Raw genomic sequence first — 8,684 nt, 5'->3', positions numbered from 1 at the left:
CACTATGACTAGTGTGTGTGATTTATCGTTCTGACAACGTATATTTCTGGACAAGTTAGCATGTTGATTGCATTAGCTTGCGATGTCTTTAACCGTACATATTCACCTGCTTTGGACAGGTTGTACTGACCTGAACGTGGTGGTTTCAATAGGGTCAAGGCCTACACATTGGTCAGATGATTAACCCATTCAAGACGTCGAACCCCGCCATAGAAGTGTCCTGAATCTGTTTAGTTTGATAGACCATCCGAAAAAAAGACCCTGTCAAGCAGAACAAAAATTTAAAGGAAAGAACTCTTTTTAAAAATAGGGATTTTTAGATATTAAATTTTCTTCAAGAGTTTTTCATAAAGCGTAATTATTTTTATTGCAGTAATTCAAACATATTAATCAATGTTACATCTTTTAAAATCAAGAAAACGAACATATATTTGAAACAAATGCACATTTTAACACAACGGACTTAGATATGTGGAGTAAAGTAAAATGAAGATTTTTTTTTAATTTGAAAGATAATTTAAACGCATCAAGAAAGACACGAAAAAGTATTCTACATCAGTTTAAAAAAGATTTAGTTGAAAGGAACTCGTAAACTAAATGCATGTACATTTTATAATAACAAAGTGCTAAACCCAAAGGATCTAAATTAATTGAATTATTAAAAAGAAGCTATAAGTTAACAGTTACATGTATAGAGTGTGTTTCGTACTGATATGTCAGTGTAAACTGCGAAGCCAAACATTGTGTCCCCAAAGCATCTTTTTCACAGAAAAACCTGAGATTGCAATTGGTTAAACACGCAACTTCGAATGTTTTGGATACCGAATTTGTTTTCATATACCAGTATCATAAAAATCTCCATCGGACTTAGGCGCTATGATAATCGACGAAAAAAAAAGCTGATATTAAAAATAACAAAATTGCTGGCTATGATTTTTGTCATGTGATTTTTTTTAATTTACCATTTGGCAGTAAATACAAAATTTTACAAGTTGTCATGGTCATGCATTTTCTAAAAAAAATTATTGCCACCTTGTAAATTTAAACTTTGTAAATTGCTTTTTTCTCTGAACTCAATACTTTTTAAAATTATTTATGTTTAATTGAAGAGAGTATCTTTGATCGTACATATCAAAACAAAAAATATTGCAGATTTAAAAAAAATATATTGAAAACAACCAAAATACTTCATTTGACAATGGTTATAAATTTAAAATGATTTTTAAAAGAATTAGAAATAAATTTTAGATTGTGGATGTAGTATGTAGTAATACTACGAAAGCCATGAAGGGACACGTCGATTTCTCAAAAAAGTAAAAATAATTTGAGATCTCGAATTGCAAAATTCGTTCCCACGGATTATCAATTCGTTCCCTTGGTTTATAATTCGAGATCTCGAAATACACAAACCATTTCCACTGATTATCAATTCGTTCCCTCGGTTTATTATTCGAGATCTCGAAGTACACAATCCGATCCCACAGATTACTAATTCGTTCCCTCGATTTATAATTCGAGATCTCGAATTACATAATTCGTTTTCAAAGATTATTAATTTGAGATCTCGATTTGTATCATCAGTCTAATGATTTTGGCAATCTGTGCTCTCGAATTTCAATAAAAATATTTATACGAATACATCCAACCATTTGAATCAATTAATGCGTTCTATGTATTTGTTTCAGCAACCAGTCGTTCCGAATCTCTTTTATAACTAAGTCAACGTATATTTTTTGCAGAAAAAAATTACATATTTACTTTAACTAGGGTTTTCAGTAATTATAATATAAAATATCGAAGACTTCAAAAACTTGTTTGTACAAATATCAGTACTATGATATCTGGATTTAAAAAATTTCCATGTAATTTTCTCAATTTTGGACCGTAATATGTAATAAAAGGTAGGATGTAAACTACTACAATATTCTTTTCATTAACACGTATTGCCATATCTGATATGTACAGATAAACAATATTAATGAAATCATGGGAAGGGTTTACATTCCGAGGGAACGAATTGTTTAAACTGAGAGAATGAATTACAATCCGAGATAACGGATTGCGTAATTTCAGGGAACGAATTTATAATCCGTGAGAACGAATTGGCAATTCGAAAGAACAAATTGTATAACTCGAGAACTCGGTTTACTTTTATACATTTTTTTTAAATATCCTATATCCCTTCATGGCTTTCGTATTACAGTGTATATGAAATCAAAACCAATTATCTAAAAGTACTTGACTATACATGTAGTTTAAAGCAAAAATTACGAGATCTCTTTCAACTAATTTTTTGAACATTGAATTTCAATAATTCCACAAAAGTTGTGACATAAATAAACATTTTGATGTCAATTTTATGCAGATTGAACCTTAAGGTGGATGGACCCACTACCAAGAGAGATAACTTCCCAAGAAAACAATTCCTATCTGGTTCGATAATTTGTTTCACCAGATTTTTTCCTTTTTCCCTTTTTTTTTGAATTTTCTAATTACAGATGTACTTGAATCTAAAACGTTTGTACCAAGTTCTTTTTAACTGTTAAATTTTGAATATCAAGTTATCTCTTTTTAAATACTTTTAAAAAGTTACAGTATTTTTTTTACCAAATACAGAATTTACATCATAAGATATATTTTCCCTTAAATATTTTTAAGGAAGAAAGAACTCTTGCAGCTTGATGTATTTTAGTTCGAAAATCAAGAATATGTACTGGTGTTTGGACTAAAAAAAAGCTTCATCATGTTTTCATATGACTTTGTTCCATACAAGACACTAAATATTGCATTTACTTATACATGTACCTAGCTGCAGATCTGTAGCTCTCCGAAAAAAAAATATTGATAGACCGGAGAGCTACAGTGCCAACCATTGAAAAAACTGTATATTTATTGCGCACAAAAAAGTGCCTTGGTTCTTTATTAATTCTTCCAATTTCTTACCTCAGTTGCAAAGAAGGAAAGATTTTTAAAAAATTCCGTTATCCTCAATCAAGTACTCTCGTAGTTGACATCTGAACGAAGCATATTGGACCGAATTATCTTTGAAACCAAAATGGCAGTATAGATCAGCGAAATGTTCGCTGATTACAATAGCAGGGTCAGGAGAACTATAAACAACAATTTTGAGAAATGTTTGGTTCTGGAAACAGCGAAAGAATATGTTAGGAACACACGGTTAGTAATATTTTGAGATTACAGTTTTAAGAACATTGGGAAATAAATCGGAAACCGAGCGCACTTTTTCGTGCGCAATAAATATACAGTTTTTTCAATGAGTGGCACTGTAGCTCTCCGGTCTATCAATATATTTTTTCGGAGAGCTACAGATCTGCAGCTACGGACCGGGGAGAGTCGTGTAATTCGAGATCTTGTGTCGCAGTGAGAGCGGGCACAAAAATGATCCTCACAAAGGATGTAAGTGCCTAGTACATGTAGTACACGTCCCTAAGTCCATTGAAACAATACAATGCATCAGTGTATCCAATGTTGCTAGCGTTTTTACGATTTTTACAAACTCTATCTCTATCAGGTTTCAAATGTTGAGGAGGGTGCTTTGCTATGTGCGACAGAGGCAACCGACCCCACATTTTGCATACTCAGTAGGTATTTGATTGAATGACCCTAGTGCTGAATTAAAAGATTGATAAAAAAAAATACCCGAAGCATCGCTATGGCTTGTTATAAGGTGAACATTTACTCAAATTACAATGATGGCCTAACGGGTTAATCATTTACCACTGTCCATCCAAAAACCTCAGTGGAAATCTATGGTTAGTAGAGTAGAACACAGTTTTTAAATAAAGTTATTTAATTATATCAATCAGGGGTTCCTAGCACCCAGCCTCTGAAAATTTTGTTTCCCAGCTTGCATAACCAATAAGGACCTATTTACTAAAGTATATAATATATAGGTCCCTGGTATAACGCAATATATTATGATAATGTCGGGAATTACAATATATCTATATGCAACAACGTTCTATACAGCTAACTGCGTTTGATCTTTGGTCCATCATCCTTGGCCGTTTCCAATGGGGTATTCTGATTGGCAATTTATAACAGACCCACTAGCGCCTCGTAGTTTTCTGCGTAGTGTATTGACATGCATCTTTATTAACGAATTCACTGTCTATGACTTGTGTGTGTGATTTATCGTTCTGACAACGTATATTTCTGGACAAGTTAGCATGTTGATTGCATTAGCTTGCGGTGTCTCTAACCGTACATATTCACCTGCTTTGGACAGGTTGTACTGACCTGATCGTGGTGCCTTCAATAGGGTCAAGGCCTACACATTGGTCAGATGATTAACCCATTGAAGACGTCGAACCCCGCTATAGAAGTGCCCTGAATCTGTTTAGTTTGATAGCCCATCCGAAAAAAGACCCTGTCAAGCAGAACAAAAATTTAAAGGAAAGAACTCTTTTTAAAAATAGGGATTTTTAGATATTAAATTTTCTTCAAGAGTTTTTCATAAAGCGTAATTATTTTTATTGCTGTAATTCAAACACATTAATCAATGTTACATCTTTTAAAATCAAGAAAACGAACATATATTTGAAACAAATGCACATTTTTACACAACGGACTTAGATATGTGGAGTAAAGTAAAATGAAGATTTTTTTTTTAATTTGAAAGATAATTTAAACGCATCAAGAAAGACACGAAAAAGTATTCTACATCAGTTTAAAAAAGATTTAGTTGAAAGGAACTCGTAAACTAAATGCATGTACATTTTATAATATATAATTAACAGTTATAGTGTGTTTCGTACTGATATGTCATATTCAAAGTGTAAACTGCGAAGCCAAACATTGTGTCCCCAAAGCATCTTTTTCACAGAAAAACCTGAGATTGCAATTGGTTAAACACGCAACTTCGAATGTTTTGGATACCGAATTTGTTTTCATATACCAGTATCATAAAAATCTCCATCGGACTTAGGCGCTATGATAATCGACGAAAAAATAGCTGATATTAAAAATAACAAAATTGCTGGCTATGATTTTTGTCATGTGATTTTTTTAATTTACCATTTGGCAGTAAATACAAAATTTTACAAGTTGTCATGGTCATGCATTTTTAAAAAAAAAATTATTGCAACTTTGTAAATGTAAACTTTGTAAATTGCTTTTTCTCTGAACTCAATACTTTTCAAAATTATTTATGTTTAATTGAAGAGAGTATCTTTGATCGTACACATCAAAACAAAAAATATTGCAGATTTAAAAAAAAAATAAGAAAACAACCAAAATACTTAATTTGACAATTGTTATAAATCTAAAATGATTTTTAAAAGAATTAGAAATAAATTTTAGATTGTGGATGTAGTATGTAGTATGTAGTAATACTACGAAAGCCATGAAGGGACACGTCGAATTCTCAAAAAAGTAAAAATAATTTGAGATCTCGAATTGCAAAATTCGTTCCCACGGATTATCAATTCGTTCCCTTGGTTTATAATTCGAGATCTCGAAATACACAAACAATTCCCACTGATTATCAATTCGTTCCTTCGGTTTATTATTCGAGATCTCGAAGTACACAATCCGATCCCACAGATTACTAATTCGTTCCCTCGATTTATAATTCGAGATCTCGAATTACATAATTCGTTTTCACAGATTATTAATTCGAGATCTCGATTTGTATCATCAGTCTAATGATTTTGGCAATCTGTGCTCTTGAATTTCAATAAAAATATTTATACGAATACATCCAACCATTTGAATCAATTAAAGCTTTCTATGTATTTGTTTCAGCAACCAGTCGTTCCGAATCTCTTTTATAACTAAGTCAACGTATATTTTTTGCAGAAAAAAATTACATATTTACTTTAACTAGGGTTTTCAGTAATTATAATATAAAATATCTAAGACTTTAAAAACATTTTTGTACAAATATCAGTACTATGATATCTGGATTTGAAAAATTTTCATGTAATTTTCTCAATTTTGGATCGTAATATGTAATAAAAGGTAGGATGTAAACTACAACAATATTCTTTTCATTAACACGTATTGCTATATCTGATATGTACAGATAAACAATATTAATGAAATCATGTGAAGGGTTTACATTCCGAGGGAACGAATTGTTTAAACTGAGAGAATGAATTACAATCCAAGATAACGGATTGTGTAATATTTCAGGGAACGAATTTATAATCCGTGAGAACAAATTGGCAATTCGAGAGAACAGATTGTATAACTCGAGAACTCGGTTTACTTTTATACATTTTTTAAAAATATCCTATGTCCCTTCATGGCTTTCGTATAATACAGTGTATATGAAATCAAAACCAATTATCTAAAAGTACTTGTCTATAGTTTAAAGCAAAAATTATGAGATCTCTTTCAACTAATTCTTTTAACATTGAATTTCAATAATTCCACAAAAGTTGTGACATACGAGTAAATAAACATTTTGATGTCAATTTTATGAAGATTGAACCTTAAGGTGGTTGGACCCACTAACAAGAGAGATAACTTCCCAAGAAAACAATTCCTATCTGGTTCGATAATTTGTTTCACCAGATTTTTTCTTTTTTCCCCTTTTTTTGTATTTTCTAATTATAGATGTATTTGAATCTAAAACGTTTGTACCAAGTTCTTTTTAACTGTTAAATTTCGAATATCAAGTTATCTCTTTTTAGATACTTTTGGTTTGAACATATTTTATTGTTAAGATGTTACAACAAAAGGATTGGACACAAGTACTTAATACTTAGAACGTCCTCTCCTTTATAACAATTAATTACACAAAGTATTGTTCAAAAATTAATTAACACTGGAACCAAAGTTCAATAAGATTTTTAACATAGGTAATGCATGTACAGAATTTAATTTGATGTAGTATGTACAAACGAATAAAAATACTTTCAAAAACGACCAGATCTCTTGATAAACAATTGCACATTTAAAAATACTGATCGAATTATCTCCCCATAACAGAACATGAGTGTCTACAATACGTAAGTTAATCATTCTAAAAATTGCATTGTATTTCGCACAAGAGAAAAAGAAATGATATGCGTCTTCTATTTTTCCACAAGTGCATAATGGACTGTCAATAATATTACACCTAAATAAGTCTTTATTTAGAACACAATTGTGTCTTAATCTAGTATGAATTACACTCCAGTAACGATCACCAAAAGTAAAAAAGGACGGGGTAGGTGTTCTCTGAGAGCTTACACAATTTTTAAAGGAACCTATAGTAGTAGATTGTCTTGTTTCAAGAGACAAAGAGCTCCACTCCCTTATTGCTATTGGAACAAATGATGATTTATATATATTTAATCTACACTTAGGGATGCAATAATTTTGTGACTGTCTTGTTACGTAATTTGATCCGTGTGATCCACAGGCCTTTAGATCGCTTAGAAAAAAAATTGAGGTGCTGAAAAAAAATTTTTACACACAATTTTTCTTTTCAAGCGATCCAAAAGCCTGTGGTGTGATCGAATATTTGGAAATATTTCTTTCAGATACCCGGGTACCATGTTATAATATATTTTATACATAGTTGTTCTTACTTTGGATATTCGTCTTACAGCAAGTGGTTCCCAAAACTTTTAAAAAGTTACAGTATTTTTTTTTATGTACCAAATACAGAATTTACATCATAAGATACGTTTTCCATTAAATATTTTAAAGGAAGAAAGAACTCTTGCAGACTGATGTATTTTCGTTCGAAAATCAAGTATATGTACTCGGTATTTGGACTAAAAAAAGCTTCATCATGTTTTCATATGAATTTGATACGCAAGACACTAAATATTGCATTTACATATACATGTACCTCGTGTCGCCTGAATGGCGCAGTGGTAAGAGCGTTAACTCATGGAGAAAGGACTTGACCTGCACGTTGCGGGTTCGAGTTTAACTGCGAAACGGAGAGAGTCTTTAGGATGTGATCGTGTAATTCGAGATCTTGTGTCGCAGTGAGAGCGGGCACAAAAATGATCCTCACAAAGGATGTAAGTGCCTAGTACATGTAGTACATGTCCCTAAGTCCATTGAAACAATACAATGCATCGCTGTATCCAATGTTGCAAGCGTTTTTACGATTTTTACAAACTCTACCTCTATCAGGTTTCAAAGGTTGAGGAGGGTGCTTTGCTATGTGCGACAGAGGCAACCGACCCCACATTTTGCATAGCTATTTGATTGAATGACCCTAGTGCTTATTTAAAAGATTGATAAAAAAAAACCGAAGCATCGCTATGGCCTGTAATAAGGTGAACATTTACTCAAATTACAATGATGGCCTAACGGGTTAATCATTTACCACTGTCCATCCAAAAACACCAGTGGAAATCTATGGTTATTAGAGTAGAACCATACAAAATGTAGATTTATTTGAATAAAGAACAATTTTTATGCATTGAGAAATAAAACATACCGGACAATACCTAGAACGACAAGGGGATCATAATGCAAGACTAGTGCATTTTGGCACCATTCAACGCAACACGATGTTTGAAAAGGACAAAATTATGAAAATACAGAATTTACGTCCGAATGCAAAATTAAGAGCCTCAGAGGCGCATCTACATTTGAACTTTCATAATGGTACAACAAAAAATATCCAGTTAAACACGCAAACAAACAGCGGAGTGATAATTGTGAACTTGGAGGAAGTATTTTCTTTTGGGTGAAGTTATCGCCCTTGTAAT

Source organism: Saccostrea cucullata, unplaced genomic scaffold (assembly GCF_032062105.1).
Source record: "Saccostrea cucullata isolate Sc308-1 unplaced genomic scaffold, CSIRO_AGI_Scuc_v1 ctg47, whole genome shotgun sequence".
Taxonomy (NCBI): domain Eukaryota; kingdom Metazoa; phylum Mollusca; class Bivalvia; order Ostreida; family Ostreidae; genus Saccostrea; species Saccostrea cuccullata.
Note: the sequence above shows the minus strand (reverse complement) of the source record.